Below are 20,002 nucleotides of genomic sequence, written 5' to 3' on the forward strand. Positions count from 1 at the left end.
AAGGCATCCTTTCCTGGTTTTTCAGGTTTTAAATCCACGCTTGAAGTCTTCCCGGTCGCTATATAAAGCACGTACATACACTGGGGTTCTACCGATCTCATACTGTGGCCGTACAAACGCAGACATATCAAAGAAAAGAACCCAAGAACCACAGAATATTCAGAGCTGGAAGGGACGCATGGAGATCATCGTCCCCAAGGCCCGGCCCTGCGCAGGACACCCCGAGAGTCACACCGAGTGCCCAGGGCACATCCTCAGCTCTGCCAGGCTCGGGGTGTCACCGCTGCCCTGGGGAGCCTGCAGGAGCATCGAAAGGTCCGTGCAGCTTTCAGAAAGCGCCGGTGTCCCCCGAGCCGGGCGCTGAGGGACGGAGCCGCCGCCGCCGCCCGCGCTCCCGTCCCGGCCCCGTCCCGCTCCCGTCGCGTCCCCAGCGCGGCGGGAGGCGGCCGCGCCGACGTCACCACCGTCACCGCCCTGACGTCATCATCCGGGCCCCGGCGCGCGCCCGGCGGCGCGGGCCACAATGGAGAGCGCGCGCGCGCCCAACCGACGCGGAGCAGGCCCCGCGCGCGCCCGCGCGCCGCCGGCCGCGTACACACCGTGTGTCCCCCACAGTCCTCATCCGTCCCCTCACCGCCGCCCCCGCCCCGCACACGGACACACGGAGGGGCCGGCCGTGAGCGGCAGCCCCGGGCGGGCCCACGGGCGGCGCGTCACCGCCGCGCTCGGGTGGCCGAACCGCCGCCGCGCTGGGCCGGGTGCGGAAGGCGCTGCCGGCGCCGCCATCTTGCCCACGGGGCCCCGCCAGACGCGGCTGCGCCGCCGCCGCCGGGAGCGCGAGGAGCCGCCGCCGCCGCCTCCCTCCGCGCTGCCTGCCCCGCACCGCTGAGCCCCGAGCGCGGAGCTGCCGCTGCCCGGCCCGGCCCCGCCACCCCCGCCCGGCCGAGCCCCGGGCGCGCGTCCGCCCACCCCCCCGCGTGCGCCCGGTGCCCGGACGGGGCGGAGCGGAACGCGCAGGCCCCGGCCCAGCCCCAGCCCGAGCCCAGGCAGGGCCGCCGCCGCCGCCGCCGGGCAGCAGCTGGTGACGCAGGAAAAACGCCCCAGAGAGAGAGAAGCGCTCAGGGCCGGCACCCGGAGCGCGGGCAGCGGCGCCGGATTTGCCCTCCCGCTTCCCGCCGCAGCGCAACCGAGTGGGAACCGGGGCAAGCGGAGCCGCCCCCTCAGAGCCGCGGCCTGGCATGAGACCGTGCCCCGCCGGCCGCCGGGCATGAGGCAGCGCCCAGGAGGGCTCCGGGCCGCCGCAGCAGCCGCCGCGGGACGAGGGGAAGCGGTGCGCGGGTGAGTGCGGAGCGGTGCCCGGGCGGGGCCGGGCAGCTGTTTGCGCTCCCCGGGGATGGGGCTCCGCGGGCCGGGGCGCGGCCGGGGGGGAGGACGGAGCTCTCCGGGACCCGCGGGGCGTGAGGCGGCGGCAGCGCCTCCCTCGGAGCCCCGGCGTGTCGGCCCCGCACCGCCGTGTTTGGGAGGGCGAGGGAAAATGGCTGACGGCTCCTCATCCCCGGCTGCCGGCGGGGGGGAGCGCCCGGCGCCCTCGGGGGCTCTGACCGCCCCGCCGGGCCCCTCCGGCCGGGCCCCCGCGGTGAGGAGGGCCCGGCGCGTCCCTGCAGCGCTGCACCGGCATCTCCTCCCCCTGGTTCTCGCTTCCCTTCGCCCCGAACGCCATTACTGAGGTGGAGTGATTGGGGCCGCGTAGGCCCGGGCGACGCCTGGAAATCAGGCCCTGCCGAGGCGCTTTCCCGTCGGGCTCAATGAAATCCACCAGCCCCAGCTCGTTCACGCCCGCTGTAAACACTGTTAACACGTAGGCCACTCCTCTGGCCTCGGCTTCCAGCGCCCCGGCTTCCATGTACGAAAAGCGTTCGTGGCTTTTTCATCTGATTCTTGCAGCTCACCGCGCCGCTTCTCCTCGGAGTTGTGTCTGAGGGCTTGTCTGTAGCGATTTATTGTAGGCAGGACAGCCCTCTTCCCTTGCCCGACGTGTGCGGCAGGGGTAGTTGCTGGTAGTTTGGCCGCAGATACTCTCTGTTATTGTCCTCCAGAAAACGGGATTTCACCAGTCGGATGAGTTATTGGGGTTTTTGTGTGTTGGTTACCACTGTGTTAACCTGTGCCGCCCCGCTTTGTGCAGCTTTGTTTGTATACAGTGGGAAGAGCTTTTGAAAATTACTTGTTTTGTTCTTGAGTGGTTTCTTGTAGAGGCATCCAGAAATGTTGGGGTAGTTTTTAAGATGCCATATTTCATTTTCAGCTTGCTCCTTCACAAGTCCAGCTAGGTATTTTGAAGATTTGCAGTAGCTCGCAACTGCACAGGGGAAAAACAAACCTTTCAGAAAAGAATTGTTCTAATTAAATGTTCAAAGGAGTCCCAGGCTCTCTGCAGACATGTTGTGTCTGTCTCAGCTGTTTCCATGTTATCTGTACAACTCGGTTTATATTCGCAGTTCTGCAGTTGTGTTCGTGTCGCTGGAGGTTTGTAGAGCCCAGAGACCCTCTGGAGTGGCAGGCTCAGAGCCAGCACTAGGCCTGCTTTTGCTGACCTACTTGCCCAACTGGGGCCTGTCTTTTTATCAAAAGTTGTTGAATTGAGATACTGTTATGCATTCTTCGGTATACTTGTGGCAACACTTGCTGTGACAGACCACGGAACCTGTGTTTTTCAGCAGCTTCTCAGATGCCTGACAAATAGGTGGTAAAATTGTTACATTTAGGAGGGGCCTATTGATGGGTGTTTGGGGGATTGACCTTAATTGATTTTGGAATAGAAACAGTGTCCCTAGTAAGAAAGATTTAGGGGTGACTGAAAGCTGTAGGCAGCTCACTTTATTATTCATATTGTACTTGGGATTTTCTTTTTTTTTTTTTCATATTTTGAGAAATTGTCCGACCTCCCCACCAAAAATGTTGCTGATCAAGTTGCATATTTATTTTAGCAAAATCCAAATCATACATGAGGGAGTTTGTTTGCTTGGGCTTTTTTCGTTTTGTTTTCTAAAAGAATGCTTTTTATTCTTGAAGTAATGTTTATTCTTTGAACCAACAAACTACAGTAGCTGATACCAAGAATTTCAGGGAGGCATATGGAATACATGGATTGATTATTCTGTTGCAATACCCCAGACAACAGTGATGCTTAATGATAGCTGTATACAAAACCCCAAAACATAATCATAAAGCTGCAGTGGAAGAAAGTCAAATTATCAGCATGTTTATGGGGAAGGAATTAACCAAAATAAATGTAAGATTGTATCATAGTAACCTTTCCCTCTCCAGTGGGTCTTGTACTTTTCTTTTGTGTAGTTTGTCTTCAGGCTGTTTCTTCTGGGAAGCTTCTGTCTTAATCTTGCCTGGCTGCTGCTTCACATCTTGCAGAATTTGCCTTTGTGGCAATTTCTCTGCCCCTGGAATTGACAGGGAGTCTACATCTGGAGGTGGTAATCAATAAAGATAGTGGTAGCAAAACTGTTTGCTGTCTCTGTGGAACACTGTCACCCTTACATAAACGTTTTATTCCCCACATTGTGGTGCCTTTGTACTCAGAAACAGACCAGTGCAACTACTCTGTGTTCTAAAGGCACACTTTCAGTTTTATGCATTTTATTAATATGCTGAAATTCGTAGATGAGAGACTTAAAATAAACTAAAATAGTGATTAGTGTCTATTTTGCAAAAATAAATGGACTTCTGAGAAAATAAAGGTACCTGTAATGCCTTTGTTCCAAAACATCTTATGTTTGAAATTAAAATTAGTTTAGGACCTTCCAGTATGAATACAGCCTTGGGTAAGAATGGATAGGAATTAATTTATTTATTAGTTTGAACAATTTATTTTTAAATGGCTTTGAAGTCCTGTTTCTGTCAGGTGCATATTGAAAATATATTAAATTCCATGGAAAGTATTTCTTCCCTTCTTGCTGTAGTTTAGACAAGTGCTGAACTTATTTCAGATATTTGGATGGAAAGTACTTTTTTGTTAGGTGGTACTCTGAGTGTAGAGATATATCTCTATATGTGTATATAAATATATATGTGTGTCTGTATGTGTATTTACTTGCTTCTTTAAAAAATAAATACTGTTTTATCTATTCTAAGAGATCAAAAATAGATGTATTTTGAAAACATCCAGGTCATGATAGCTTCATATGCGAAGTAAAGAAATCACAGGTGTCCTTTACTGTTTTTAACTTAAAGCATGATTTTATTTTTTTAAAGACAATCCAAACGCTGCTAAACCCTTGAAACTGTAGTAATTACTTAATTCTTTCTCTTATAATCACAAGAGCCTTGCTTATCCAGCACTTGCAGAGACCAGTGTGAAGATGTAAGAAACGATGCTGGATTTTGTGTTCATTTGCAAAGTTGTAAATGTGGAGGCTTTTGTGTGCTGTAGAGAGTTGTTTGCTGGGTGTGAGCATTAACAGTAATCTGAACACGTGCTCGTGGTTTCTCCTGTGCAGGTAACTTCAGTTTTTCATATGTGAGTGTATCTCCTCTTCAACCTCTGTGTAGCTGCACCCAGTTTTGTTCTCCATATCACCTCTGTTTAAAATCAGAATTCGAAGTTTAAAGCTGTACTTCAGGGCATGTTTTGGGAACACAGCTTGGTGATGTCTGTCATTCACTGTAGCCCTTGTCTTTTGCAAAGCTGGCGGCATTATGTGTTGTTTCTGTAGATTCCTCATATCACACGTTATCTGTGATCTGTAAATACACAACATTGCTTTTATTTTTGAACATAACTGAGCGTTGTTCTGATATTCCGTAGCAGAGGCGAAGGAGGCAAGGAAGGTCTGCTATTAGCACATGCAGTGAGACTTGAATTTTTCTATCTGGGAATTTTGAACTACTTGAGATTCTGTGTTAGAAAAACACAGTGACTTTTTTCCATGTGTTAAATCTAGTTTTTTGTTCTCTTACTAATGTAGGAACATCTGAAAGTTCTCACACTCTTATTATGAAACCGTAATTCATTATGAGTTCCCTTTTTAGAACAGTTATGTTGTGTTGGCTGGTTCTCCTATGCTTAAGGCTAGAACATGGCTTGAGACTATGGTTAACAGAGGTTTCCTCTGCACTTGGGGATTTCAGTATTTTGTTTAGTCTTCAGTAGATAGATAGAGCAGAAAGTTGTTCTGTCATTACCTTGCACCCCCAAAATGTCACCTGCTGCCTTTCTGATACATTGCAGTGCCCACCTGAGCCCATCGGTGCATTGAGCACATTCTGTAGGTCTGGGTTGGTAAAGTAATTTAAAATGGGGTGTTGGGAATATTGCAGGAGAGCTGTTAATAACTGTCCTCACTGTAGAGGATAGGAAGAAAGTAAATAAAGTCTTAAAGTAGCCAATTGTGACTTAATATTAAATGGTTTTGATTCTCTTTTGGTTTTTATTTTTGTTTTCTTGAGACAGCTTAACACCACAACCAGTTTCTTCTGCATTTTCTGGTGTGAATTTTCTAATATTTGCTTTGTTTTATATATGCCATTAATTACTCTTATTTTGAGAGTTGTTTCAGTCTGCTTATTATTAAGGCTTTTTGGTTGTGAGTTGTTGACGTGTTTTCAAATAAAAATTATAGCTCTGGAAAATAAAAACCTCTGGGATATAGGTGTGTTCCCAAGCTTGCTGTTTAACAGAACGTTGCTGATTGTCTTAAAGGATTAGTTACTGTTGACTGAGAATTACTTGCTTTTGGTTAACTTTGTGTCAGTACAGCCCTGAAAGAGATCCATGGGATGTAGATTTAACATCTAGGTGTATTTTGAATGCTGGTATTATCAACTCTTTTTCATGAATTCAGATTGAAGATGCCTTGGAAGTAATGGATAACTATTAGGAATGTTACTGTGGGGAGCTTTTATTTGTAGCATCCTTGATCTGCTTACCCCTATGTAACTCTGTTTAGTGACTTAGTTGTCCTTACACATGTAACTGCAAACAGAAAAATATGATTTTCTTGCATTTAGATCTTTGCATGGACATTTCAGCAAATCCTGCTGTTTGTTGCTTAGCATTTAGCTGCGGATTTACTCAGAAGAGGGGAATTCCACATTGCATCATTCCTTAGAGATGTGCTTTATTTCCAAATTCCATTTTTAAGCTGCGATTCAAGACTGTTTTGAAGGCAAGACGTCCTTATTGCATGAGTTTCCTCATATCCTCTCTGTTACAAATGACTTCTTTTTTTAACAGAAGTGTTCAAATGACTGCTTCAAAGTAATGAAAAATATGTGGAGGGAATTTCAGGGCTGTCTTTTCATTAAGCTTTCATGTAAGATACCCAAAACTGAAGTAACAGAAAATTGTCCCTAGGAGAGCCTTTAAGACAAGTAGCACTTTTTTGTAACAGTTGAATGGCAACATGGAATGGCAGAAAAATGCACCTTCCAAATTCCGTAGGGTTCAGTCCTTAAGAAATTTAATTGCTGCTTATCCTTTCCTCAAGCTTCAGCAGGACTAGGTGGGGAAGAGGAAAAGGTTTGGTTTTATGTTAGGGTGCTCTTAGCTGTAACAACATGAAATGATGAAAGAAGGAATAAAAGATTGCTCAGAAATGTGTTCAGTAAGAACAATCAGTGCTGTCAGTTATGACCTCTGTTACCAGAGAGGCTTTTTTGGTTGGAGCAGTGTCCCTGCTGAGTGTGGGACTGTCCCTCTGTGGTGTGGGGTAGTGGGGACAGGCCTGTGCTGGCTGTGGGTGGGACTTCCATTTGTCCAGAAATAAATTTGACAGCGAGCAGAAGAAAAGTCTCTTTTTAAATATAAGATAGGAATGAATATTGTTATCAAAACACTGGCATCTGGGTAAATGAGCCTTGAGTTGTTTATGGTTTATATTTTTCTGTTGTTCTAGCAGTAGAGTACTTCAGTGTGTTTTTCAGTAAATTTCAACTAGACAAGTCCATGAATTTCAAAGTTAAACGGGAAAGATGTATCTGTTTAAGTTATTTTTTAAGTGAATAGGTTGGTGAAATACTAAAATTTTGATAAACTAAAACCTTAAACTATAATTTAAACTATATTTTAAACTTTTTAGATTTCTGATTTAGAAATAGAATGTTAACTGTTTGATAATTTCTAATGTTTTCTTTTAGTATGTTTTCCTGAATCCTTTAGTTGTGAAGATTTCCTTTTTTTAAATCTTAAATTGTGGCATAAATCCTCTGGAGCTTGAAGATATAACTCAGGTGGCTGGTTCTACAGTGTCAGGTTCCAGTTTTGCACAGCTCTCCTATGTCTTGACCTATCTTTCAGACAGGGTTTTGTTAACACAGTGGGACCTTCAAATCCCAAGCTTTTCCTTGAATGCCTGTAGTGGTGTTTAGATAGACACGTGTGCACACACTGATGCAATGGGACTTTTTCTAGGGTGATGTACGGACTTTTATCCTTAGGTGAGGTGGTAATGTCAGATTTCTGACGTGCTTGACAGTTCTCCTGATGTGTATGAATGTCTTTGTGATAGTTTTGGTAATTAAGCAGGAACACAACCTGAAAATTCTTACAGTTTGTGTTCTTAGAGCAGTTCAGCCAGGTTGCTGTGGCTGAGTTTATTACAAGTTTAGTGAAGCTGTAGCTGAAAACATGAATTCCCTTTGTGCCATTTGGGAAGCCATAGTTTTTTTCTTTCCTTCCATGTATAGGATTGGAAAAAGGAGGTTGGTTTTTTGTTGTTGCTTTTGAATGGATGCAGCAACCATCAGTTGAGTGATGCTCAGTGAGATGATCAGTGAGTTCAGTGGTAGTGAAACCTTGCTGTAAGCTAAGGTATAGGAAAAAAACTTCAATTAATCCCATCCCCTGATTAGCGGGTGTATGACTGGAATTTTCCACTTATCTGCACCATTCTGAGATTTTTGACTAGATGAAGGAGGGTTTGGTAATTCATCCTGTCATGAATGTTCCTTTTATTTTCTGTCACTTTCCTGATAATGGTATGAATATTTAGGACCAGTAGAACTCAGGATATGTTGCCTGGAGATAGCTGGAGGAGGATAGTGGTTAGTTTAGTTTCATTGCTGGCAGGTAAGAGCCAATATCAGAGTTTGATTTGGAGGTTCCACTGCACTGTGCTGGTTGATCCTTAGATGGTACCTCAGAAGTTCATCTTTTTCTGAAGTTAACATTGTACTGATACTCAGTGTATCGTTTGTGTCACATTTACCCAAGTGCAAGTATCCCCCCAAAGGCTGAGGTGTTTGCAGGTTATGGGCATTATATAGGCCAGCAGGGAGTAACTCAACAGGTGAGAGCAGAGGATCAAAATCTCTCCTGCTTTGTGCTTTCAAGTATGTGCTTACACTGTGCTACACCTGAAATACAGCCCGGGGATTTGGCAGTGTTGATGAGTCACTGCAGATGTGAAAATGCAATAAATAGGTAGTAGTTTATGCTTAAAAGAAAGAGTAACCCTTTACTTCTACTTTCAGTTAGTCTAACAGCAAAATTTGCTTTAAATGTGAGTGTATCACTGCATGCCACTTAAGTTCTAAATTGCAGTTGTCCACTAGAATTCTTTATTCCGTATATTTGACATATTCAGTTTCTCTAATGTGTTTCATCAATTTAAGTTCTTGTCTTAGAGCTTCGTTCCAGCAATGGAGAGGAGGGGGAGAAGCCTGAACAACTATGCTGACATTCAGTTGCAAGGATTTTTCCTTTGACAGGAATTGTGAAGAAGTTGCTTTAGTGATACATTTCTGTAGATATAAAAAACTTTGCTTCTTACATAGCCTGCCAAAGTGTTTGCTTTCTCTTAAGATACTTTCACAATTTTTGTGATGATTTTCTCTTAATAAGAAAATGTTGTTAAAATCTTTGTAGTTTGCTCCTATTTGCCTGTTTGGTCAGGTGTTAGTAATCTGCTTTCAAGGAGAGTTGTCTTGTCTCTACTGAATAGCAAATGTTCTGTTTCCCAGAATTGGTGATACTGGGTGTATCCTTTGGAGACACTTTCTAGCTGTGAATAAATGTCTGCATTTCAGACAACTGCTGGTCACAGGGTGCATAGAATCAGTTGAGTTTTTTCTGTGCCTTGCTGCATTTGTAAATGTAAGGTTGATGTTTGAGGTGATTTGTTCCTGCACAGATTCTTGACAAATGGAAGTGAAAAGTTTGATTTCTTCATATTATTTCAGGACATGGGATTTTTGTATTTCAGAGTGAATTTCTCAACAAAACTAAAAGATTATTTTTTAAAATGCACACATTATTAATCTTTTAGTCAAATTGTCAGATGGCTCAGTGAAATTACTTAAAATTGTGTGTGGTGAAAAACAAATGATGCAAAGAGCCTGGGCAAAAACTTACTAATCATGGTCTGTATAAGCATTCTATAAGTATTTAAGAACTAGTTAGGGGGATGGTACCCTGTGATCCAGCTTGGCCTTGAACACTTCCAGCCATGTCACATCCACAACTCTGGGCAGTTTGTTTGAGTGCCTCACCACCTTCACAGGAAAGGTTTTCTTCCTAGCCCCTCGTCTAAACCTACCCTCTTCCAGCTTAAAGCCATTTTCCCTTGTCCTGTCTCTGCATGCCCTTGTCAGAAGTCCCTCTCTGCTTTTTCCTCAGTCCCCTGCATGAACTGGAAAGTGCTCTAAGGTTTCCCCAGAACCTTCTTTTCTCCAAGCTGAACAGCCCCAGCTCTCTCAGCCTGTCTTTATGGCAGAGTTGCTCTGGCCCTCTTTCCTGATATCCTCTGGATCCGCTCCAGCAGGTCCATGTCTTGTGCTGGTGTCCCCAGGGCTTGACACAGCACTGTGGGTGGGTGTCACCAGAGCAGAGGAGGGAACAAACTCCCCTCCTTCACCCTGCTGCCCGCACAGCTTTGACTGCAGCCCAGGACACGTTTGGCTTTCTGGGCTGAGTGCTCATTGCCTGGGTCGTGTGCTTCTTGTCCCCCAGCACCCCCAAGTCCTTCTCCTCAAAGCTGCTTTCATTCCATCCTTCTCCTGGCCTGTGCTTGTGTTTGGGATTGCTCTGACCCTTATGTGGGACCTTGCGCTTGGCCTTGAACTTCAGGTTCCTCTATTTTTCCATAAACATGGAAAATGGAGAAATAAGAGTTGAAGCTTGTCCTTAAATCAGTGTTTTCCCCACCCCCCTTAATTCGGAACTCCTCCAATTGGAGTTAAGTCTCTTGATTCATTCAGTCAGATGGAATTGAATTGTCATTCAGTATTTTAAATGTGAAATTCTTTCTGTAAATGCATGTGTGACATCAGTCCAAAGACTGAGTAGAATTATTCCTCTTGTTAATAAGCTTAATAGGTTCTTTAGGTTCTTTCCATTCTCTTCCTGTTTGTTACCCAAATATTAATCAAAAAGCTTGTGTTGTCTTTGTGTGTGATGAGGAGCTGAGACACAGAGGCTGTAAACTTCAAACCTACCTCCTGTCATAACTTTTCTGTGGATTTTTGTTAGATATTCAGGTGTTACACAGTTTTGTTGGCTTAAGTTGCTGTCGTACCTCCTCTTTCTCAGTTTTCTCTTTCTCTTAATGCCCAGAAGAATGAGAGGAGGACAAAAAGATTAATCTGAAGAGGCTGGTGTGTTCTTCAGCAATGTTTTTGAACAAGACACAGAATTAACTTTGGGGAATTTTATGTAGCTGCCTTATAAGCCAGAGATTTCCTTTTGATTTCTGAAGTTCTGTTTCTTTCCTATTAAACATCATTAAACTTCTGTGACAAAGAAGGTATGGACAGTTTTTCTTCCTTGTGTCTCAGCTGATTACTGTTTACCCAGGAGACTTAGTTTGATGGAAATGAAATTACAGTGGAAACCAGATTACTCTGAAAATTCCAATTAGGTAGGAGCAAAATGACAAATTGAGCCTTTGGCAAATACAGACAGCATGTTGTGTCTGTCTCTCATGCAGACATAAAATTTTGTTAAATGAAAACCTGTGAAAAAGTCGTAAGATGTTGACTGTCACAGTGGATGTAGCTGTTGTACTCAGCTACTCATGCTCTGTCATCTCTAGTTCCCTTTTTTTTTTAACCTGAGTTTCCAGGTAATGTTTGAATTGTAGAGCTTTGTTTACAGTTTCATAACTCTGGCTTTTTTTTTTTTTTGTCATCAGAAGTAAAATTTTTGTCACCTTCTGTGTTTTACAAATTCCGTGTTACTTGCTGTAGCTTCATCATTAAGTTGTCTGCTTGTAGTGAGATTATTCAAGGTATTACTGCCAACTAATTTTCCTGACTCATTGCGATCTGCTGAGTATTCCACTGGCTTTATAATAATTTCCAGGACAGTTTGTTGCCTTCACCTTCTCAGACACTCTACACTTGGCATTATTTGCTGTGGCTGCTTAATATTTCTTTCATGACTGAACTTGTGCTGTTGGTGGACTGACATTCCTGGCATTTATCATCTGCTAAGCAGCTTTTTCTGTGTGTATTTTCCTGTGATATCCATTATGCTTGGGAAGAATTTTGGTCTTTATGACTTCTCTGTGTTGTAAAGACTCATTTGTACTATAATGTACGTGAACTGTGGTTATATATTAGTTAAATATGTGCTAATTGTAATGATCTGTATTCAGTTTTCTTCACTTTCCCTCTTCTTTCAGGGTGTATTTTCATAAGAGATTTGCATTGGTGCTGAAGGAGTTGGTTCTGTTCATGGTTATGTGTTCTTCCTGTTTCTCCTGCCATTGTTAGTGTTCGTATGGCATATAATACAGTGAAAATGAAAATGATTTTATTCCTATCCTGCAGTTAACCTTTCAGCCAGACTGGCTTCTTGATCTGGCTGGTGATGTGGTGATGCAAGGGCTAATTCCATAGTGCTGAAAAAGTGGTTGGGATGGAAGCCAGCAGGATCGCCCTCCTTCCCTTCTTGTCACAATGGACACCTCCCTAATTTCAAACCAACTGAGTGGCTTTACACTGAGCTGAGGCTTGTCCACATGCAAAAATATAATGGGACTTATTTTCTAAAATTTATCAGGATATAATACTCATACTGGGAGATGGGATTGCTGTTTCACACTGAGATTCCAACAATAGACGCAGAACAGATCCACGCACACACTGTGGTGGCAAAGCCACCTTATTAGAGTTCTGTCACTCAGGTGGTGCTGCTTTAAGCACTGTCCCTGAGAAGAGCAGCTCCAGTGTTCCCCTTGTCTCTCCTGGCCTGTTGGTAGGCCCAGCTCAGAAGTGGGATCTTTGTGACTGAAGGGAGGGCTCTGTAGAAGGGGGGTTTATGGGCTTGGCAGTTTATGGGATTATAGCAGTAGTGCGTGTTACGGATTTTTTTATTTTGTGTGTGATGGGTTGTGGGATTTTTGAATGACTTTCTCATTTTCAGCTAGCTGCAACAGAATTCTTAAACCCATCCTCAGTCCTTAGGATGTGATCATAGTTGTTTTCTCCTGCATTTCTCAGTAAAGAGGGTTATGACATGCTTTTTAACAGGCTTTATGCATGCAGGAATACTGTGTTTCTGGGACAGTGGTGTCACTCCTTGGTTCTGGAGGGAGTGAACAGTGGAAGTCATTCTCCTGTTTCCCACCCTGCTTTGTTCTTTGCGTGCTTTCTGGGGCTTCTTGTTCCTTTCCAACCTCGTCTGCTATTTATCCTTTTGCATTTATATCAAACTAGAGCCTGCATTGTGTTGGCATAAGGAACATGAAGACAGAAGACAAAACTGCTGTTCTGTTGCCTCTTTTTACTTTCTTATAGAGAGGCCAAGATTTTTAAGGGGAGTTGTTACACATGTTCTCTGGAGCAGGTAGATAGTTCTCAGGGATTTCTGGAGCATTCAGTCTGCCGAGGAAGATGGGCTTGTGTGAGTTTGGTTGGAACGGAGCACGTTTCAGGCAGACAATATTAAAAGACATGAGCTATCATCTTGTAACACCTCTAGGGAGCTTGTGCAAGGTTGATTTTTCAGGCAGAGTATCTTCTGACTGAAATGGTTGTAAGGCAGCAGAAAATGTCAAAATGTTTACTTGCAGTTATCTGGCATGGAACAGTACAGAAATCACCAGGCTGAGTAGGCAGTTGGTACATTGAAACTGATTGGAAGTTTGGCCAAGTTTGTGAAACAGTTGTGAAGAAGCTTATTGAAAGATGAATTTTAATGCTGGTGTCACTTCTGTATTAGAGATATTTGAATTACACTTGACAGTGATGATGGTAGAGTTTGAGTTCTTGTGCTTAGTTTGTGCTGATTAAACATTACATGAAAAGCAGAGTTAAAAAAAAGGGACATTAAAGCTAGTACAGTAACAGGAATGGTTAGATATTTGAATTTAAAGCATTTAAAAATATCTAGGTGTTTCGCAAAGTTATTTTTGTCATGATTTAAGAGTGCAATCTGCTTCCAGCTTAATACCTGTGTTAGGTGCTGTATTATGCTTTAATTATTTACAATTAACCAAGCAGTAAGTTGTGTTGATTTTATACTTTGTGTGAAAATTTCCATCATGTGTTGATAATGTCACAGAACATTAGACATATAGACTACTACTGATTAATTAATTTTCTTTAGTACAATGTTTGACATAGTTTAGAGAAGCCATTACGTTTTCCATAGGGAACATAAAAGGAGACAGAGAGGCTGAGCTGATTTTTGCAGGTCAGTTTTAAACTCGACTTTCTACCGGAATCTTTTCAGTCCAATTGCAGTATTAGCACACCATGGTGACACATCTGGTGCTGTGCATAAGCAGGGTTTAAGAAATAGTGCACAAGTAACATGTCCAAGTAACATTGTAATAATACCCCTAATTTACTGGCTGAATGACTTTAACCAACATTTCAAATATTTGTAGTCCTGAGTTTTGCAAAGCCTTAAGTGCAGTATGTATACTATAAATAAGGCTATGTTTTAAAGCTGCAAGTGGGACAAATCTGCAAGATGCCACTATCCTTCGCCTCAGATACTTGGGAAAGAATGAAGGTAGCAAAAGCCATTCACCACTTGGCAGTGGCCTGGTAAAATGCATGAATCTCACCAGAAGTTACAGAATCCACAATGTGTTCATGTGTCTCGGGAAGAAACCAAGGCTAGGGATGGCACTGGACATGAGTGAGGATTTGGTCCTTGGTATGGTTTGGCACAATCTTCCAAAATGGAGTGTCAAAAGGTTATTTTCTTTTTTTACTCTGTTCTGGAGGAAGAATTGGAGTTGTGAACAGTATTAAATGGCTCTGGTACTTCAAAGGGAGTGTTTTGATTGAAACTTTTCTAATTAACTTTTTTTATTTTTGTCTACAGTTAGTATTATCTGTAATCCTGAGGCATTTGGACTAGATGATCATTGGAGGTCCCATGTGGATGAACAAAATAATTCTATTCTTAAATATTCCTGTAATTGGAGGAGGAAGTAGATATCTCATCATTTTAGCTTCATCAATCCTGCCTACGAAGTTGTGTTTAAAAAATCTGAGCTTTCTCTGTGAGCTCTTCAGTGAAAGAAGAAAACAACATCCAAGGAAGTTTCAGAGGTTTATCTTCTGTTTGTCCTCTGCTAGAGCGAGGGTACAAACGTTTTTAACAATTATGAAGGGTTTGAGCCCCTCTCATAAAAGAAGTGAGATATTCTGTGGGTGTCTTTTGGAATTTACAAGACCCATGTTCTTCTCTAGTTAACTGTAGGACCTGACTTAGAGAGACATTATAGAACCTAAGCAACCTAAAGTAACAATAAAACTTTCCTGCATAAATTGCAGAGCTGAAGTTTGGGGTGTGCACTGGCTTCACTACCCTCACAGTATTTGATACAAACCTCAATGTTTTTACCAAGTTAAAGGTCCAAGCATTTGATGATGGAAGAAGAAAGGAGCCTTGAACACTGCCAGGGTTGAGCATCCACAACCTCCCTGGGCAGCATGTTCCAGTGTCTCACTATCCCTGAACTAAAAAATTTCTTTCTAATACTTAAACTAAATTTCCCCTCTTTAATTTTGTGCCCATTAGTCCTTTTCCTGTCACTGCCATTCCTGATGAGGAGTTGCTCTCCACTTTCCCTGTAGACACCCTTCAGATACTGGAAAGTTGCTGTGAGATCTCCACTCAACCTGCTCTTCTCCAGGCTGACCTGCCCCAACTTTCTCAGCCTGTCTTTATTAGGGAGATGCTCTACTGCTCTCACCAACTTCTTGTGGTCTCCTCTGGACTTGCTCCAACAGTTCCATGTCCTAATATTGGGGACACCAGAACTGGACACAGCACTCTCCAGTGGGGTTTCAGCAGAACAGAGCAGAGGAGGAGAACCAAAAGATGTTAGAGACTACCTGAATTTGTGTACTGCATTGTAACACGCTTGTCTGATTAAATTTACAGAGAAAAAAACAGAGTTTAAAAAAAATGAACCTTTACTGAGTGAAACCAGTTATTAACATGATTGTAACAAACAGGAACACATTTCCTAGCCAAACCCTTCACCTGGCAATTCAACCCTTCACTAACAATTTCATACTGTTAATATATTACCAATTGCACAGATAAAACCATAAAATTACTAATAAATCTTGCACGTGGCACCCAAATGAATGGGGTGACAAACAGTGAGAACATCACAGAGTAATGTGAGTTATCTGGTAAGCTTGGCACAATAAAATGTGCACTAACACAGCCAAGTGCCAGGTCATTTACCTGGAAAAGAGCACATACAGAAAACTTTGTATATACTGGTGAACATGACAAAAAGCACGGTTATTTTACAAAAGCAACTGCCTGTGCACACCACAATTTTATGTTTGTAGAAAGAATAAATCTAAGCACTGTCTTTTTAATATAAATGTGTAATTTTGGTCACAGAACTGATAAGAAACTTGTGAATTACAGCCTTTTACATCTAGAAAAAAAGAAAGTAGCCAAAAAGTTCTCCCCCCACACCAGTTTACTGCCCCCGTGAGATGAGAGTGCAGTGGGAAGAGTCAAATATCTGAGTCCATTAGAGAATGTGAGAGACCATCCATTGCCAAGGTAGCCTGGCTGTTCTGGGGTTTGCAACTATTTATCTACTCCCTTGCAGTTAGGGAATAAAGATGTCTTTTAAGATTGCTGTTGCTGTTCTCTTTGACTTTTGGGCTTATCAAAGAAGAAAAGGAGCTGAGAAATTGGCAGACAAGAACTACACAAACTGTACTTTTAACTGGCACTTGCCTTTTAAAAAAATCAGAACTGCCAATCAAGCACACAAAACAAAATCAGGAAGAGCAGGAGAACCTGCCTTTTCCTCCAGCTTTTGAGAAGAGGTACAGCATTTCCTACACATGGCATGGTCTCTCCTCCTTGGTTCTGAAGCTGCAAATTATAAATCCAATAAGGCATTATTTGAGCTAGAAGCTTTTAAGCTGTGGACTTCAAGAACAGAACCAGTGCATCTAAAATGTGGTTTTTGCAGGTATTTTAGCTTGTGGTGCAAGAAAACGTTTGACTGCTTCAGTTAGCACACAGAGCTAAGAAAAGATGCTGGTACCACTACTACCTATACATAGATACACTTTCAATTAAAAGTAATGTACATACAGAGAAACCATCTTTAAACGTAATTCCTAAAGCACAAATGATGAAGAGTAACATCTTCAGAGAAAGTGTTTTTTCTACCAAGTGCAAAGGGAGGATGCTGAATGCATTCCCAGAGCACTTGGACTGTTTTGTGCTCAAGTGTAGTGGATGGTGAGCTTTGCTCCATAGCTTGCAGAGGTGTAGCTGTCACATCCATTTTTGAATTGAGTGAGTCCAGGACCAAACTGTGGATTTAAGAATCAGAATAAGGGACCAAGAGCATTTAATCTGTTGCAGTGCAAACTTTAGACATACTATTTTCTTGAAGTAATGATAGATATAATGATACAATAACAATTACTCCATAGATGAAAGATTACCAACAGTGAGTGTATTCCTTGTTCTTGCCTGAGCCATTCTATGGCTGCCCAAAAAGGACTGGGTTTGCAGTTGGACCTGATGTATCAACTCAATCCTAATTGACTCTATTGCCAAGTACATGTTTTTTGGGTATAGCTTTGTGCATAAATAAACCATAGCCTAATTGGAAAAAAATATAACTTAACAATATGAATTTGGTCTGATGAAACAAATTATATACTGAAGTTCTTTGATATTTTTTGTTGGTTTAGTTTTGAAGGTATTTCCTGCTGTAGCTTGTTCTCTTAATACAAGGTAAAAGGAAGTCTTTCCAACTTCTTTGCATGTTCATTGGAAATTCAAGAAAAGGGCTTTATAGTAAGTGAAAGACATGGTTCAAAACATCTAAGCATTTTAAAATAGATTTTTGCATTTACTAGATAGAAGTCACTTAGTAAGTTTGCTTTTCTGAGGTTCCAGTGTGTGCATTTACCAGTGGTTTTTATATTTGCTGGATTCTGTTCTTGAAAAGTCTGGGTTTTTTACTGCCACAACTAAAATTTTCGTCTCCCACCATAAAACCCCATATTGTTTACCTACTTACCAGTGCCTTGAATGTAGTTTCTTCATTGCTAGGAAATGTTTACACCAGTAATTTAAATAATAGAATTTTAGGGGCTGTACATCTATGTCCCTTTTCCTTCTGTCACCCAGATACACTGAATATCCTTGAGGATGTATTTCGATATCAGTTGAACCAGTGGAACTCCCAGTGGAAACTCCTGAGTGAAGGAATGGTTGTGCAGGATGAGAGGCCCAGTCTTGCTCAGCACTTTGTCTTTGATAACAACTTGAGATGTGCAGTTACAGAAAAGCGTGACAACAGGGCCACAGCTCGCTGAGGGGAGCACGGTTTATTGTCCTCACATTTGGTGGGGTTTTGTGTAAGGCCTTGACTGGGTGCTGTATATTTGGATTTGTCTCTGTTTACTGTCACAGGATGTCTGGGTTTGAAAGACAGGTATCTGCTAGGGAGGGGCAGGACCTCCCTAGAGATGGAGAATTCAAATCCCCTCCCTCCAAATTGTTCTAATTTAGAAAATTAAAGGGGCTTTCAGGCAGAGGTATGGGGATAGGAATAACAGTTCTTTATTGGTATGTATGACAAAGCAAACAAACAACAACAAGTACAGCATTAATAATAAACAGAACCAGGAACCTCGAGGGGCTTTGTTTCACAAAGGCCGGGGCAGTTTGATCTCGGTGCCCCTGCGGGTCTCTGAGAGCACCAAGCTGGAACAGTGGAAAATCCCAGGCTGGTGGATGAGATCAGAAGCTGTGCAATGGTAGCTGGAATGGCAGGGATGTCCTGGCAGGGCCGGGCAGTGCCACAGAGCAGCAGAAAGGCTCAAAGCAGTGACGGGACAGGGCCGGCCCAGCAGGGCAGGAGGAGGAGAGCTCAGAGTTCCTGGGCACTCGAGCAGATGGTGGTAGATTTCCCAGGACAGGATGGGGTGGTGACAGTGAACTCTTCCCGCAGTAAACAGCAGCCTGACTGCACTCTCTGATGCCAAGAGCAAGAGAGAAACTGCCCCAAAACTCGTGTTATCTCTCCCCTCCGAGAGAAAACTCCCAGAGACCCAAACCCAAAAGATGTAGCCCAGTGCTACAATCTCCTTTGGCCACTTTGTTTTGGTCTGGCACTTACAAGTACCCAGTAGTTAGTTTCCTAGCAACTTATGGGGAAAAATTCTATAAGTAAAAAAGAAACAAATCTAACCCCCAACACATGAGCAAAACACCTTAACACCTCTTCAGAACAGGAGCTGAAACTTTTTTCTCTCTGATAGCCAGAACTAAGTGTGTGATCTGAAGGCCTGTCCTCATTACGTTGTGAAAAGCCATCATGTGCTGTAAGTGAACAGGAGTGCACTGTCTGACTGTTACATGTCCCAGGAATTATTGGCAGGTGAATGTCTTTTGGAGAAAGACACTTGCTTTTGCTCAGTTTCCTTCAGGGCCTGACCTTCAGCAATTACTGCTTTGAAGGAAGACAGCCCTTTGATGTAAAGGGTTTCCTTTTTTCTTTAAGTCTTTTGGGAAGTTACTCTCTGTGGAAGCACCTCTCCTCTGCAGACACACTGACAGGTTTGGGGCTGTTTAGCCTTGAGAAGGCTGTGGGGAGACTGTAGAACTCCTCCAAGTATTGAGAGGGGGCTTACAGGAAAGCAGGAGAGGGAGTTAAGGGGCAAAAGCATGTAGTGATAGCACAGGCAGAATGGCTTTAAACTGAGAGTAGGTTTAGAGTACGTGTTAGGAAGAAATTATTTCCTGTAGTGAAGCACTGGCACAGATTGCCCAGAGAAGTTGTGGATGCCCCTTCCCTGGAAGTGTTCAAGGCCAGGCTGGATTGAAGGAGCAGCCTGGTCTAGGGGAAGGTGTCCTGTCCATGGCAGGGGTTGGAATGGATGATCACTGCAGTCCCTTCCAACCCAAACCATTCTGTGATGCTGTGAAACAAGTTAATGTTTTGAGTGTGTCAGCTGTGTTGCCTTGGTGTGCAGAGCCAAATCCTGTTGTCAGCCTTGGCTTGAATACCGTTTGTTTTGATTAGAATTTCTTGGGCTCCAAGTTCACAAGTTCACTTTCTGTGCTCTTACTGCTTGCTTAAACTCCTGTGAGTGCTGCATGTAGGAGCCTTTTGTACAAGGTGAAGTTGGATACTGTTAAGTAGATGTATCTTAGCTACGCTTAGTCCCAACACCAAGTTTTGAAATTAAAGAGTCCTGAAAGAACTGAAGTATGTTTCAGGACAATTCCCCTTTATTTTGCTATGTGAATTTGAGAGACTTGTATGTTTACATGGATGTTCTCAATGTTCCAGAAACTTATGCTGCTAATTGACTTAATTTCAGGTGTATGATGAGAAACAATCACCAAAAAAGGTGATTTGAAGTAACCTATTTTTCAATGAGAATAGTTTCAGTTTGTAACCATTACAGTTATTTAAATTCTGTCTTGTTCTGTACCATGAAGACATTTATTGCTTTGAGCTGATGTTGGAACCTGATGCAGTTGACTAAGTCTCATATACACTCACTTCTTCAGGAGGAG

The 20,002-nt window shown here is 43.2% G+C and overlaps 1 protein-coding gene across 2 annotated transcripts in view; it reads left to right on the forward strand.

Moving 5' to 3' along the window:
• The first annotated feature begins 1,066 nt into the window (after positions 1–1,066).
• USP9X (ubiquitin specific peptidase 9 X-linked) overlaps positions 1,067–20,002 on the forward strand; it is a 96,785-nt gene continuing 77,849 nt past the window's right edge. The window contains exon 1 of one of the 2 annotated variants that reach the window (XM_063393033.1): positions 1,067–1,338. The gene's annotated coding sequence lies outside the window, so the exon portion shown is untranslated. The remainder of the gene's footprint in view (positions 1,339–20,002) is intronic. The other variant, XM_063393032.1, reaches the window with a different exon arrangement.

Source organism: Prinia subflava, chromosome 3, assembly GCF_021018805.1.
Source record: "Prinia subflava isolate CZ2003 ecotype Zambia chromosome 3, Cam_Psub_1.2, whole genome shotgun sequence".
In the NCBI taxonomy this organism is placed as follows: Eukaryota; Metazoa; Chordata; class Aves; order Passeriformes; family Cisticolidae; genus Prinia; species Prinia subflava.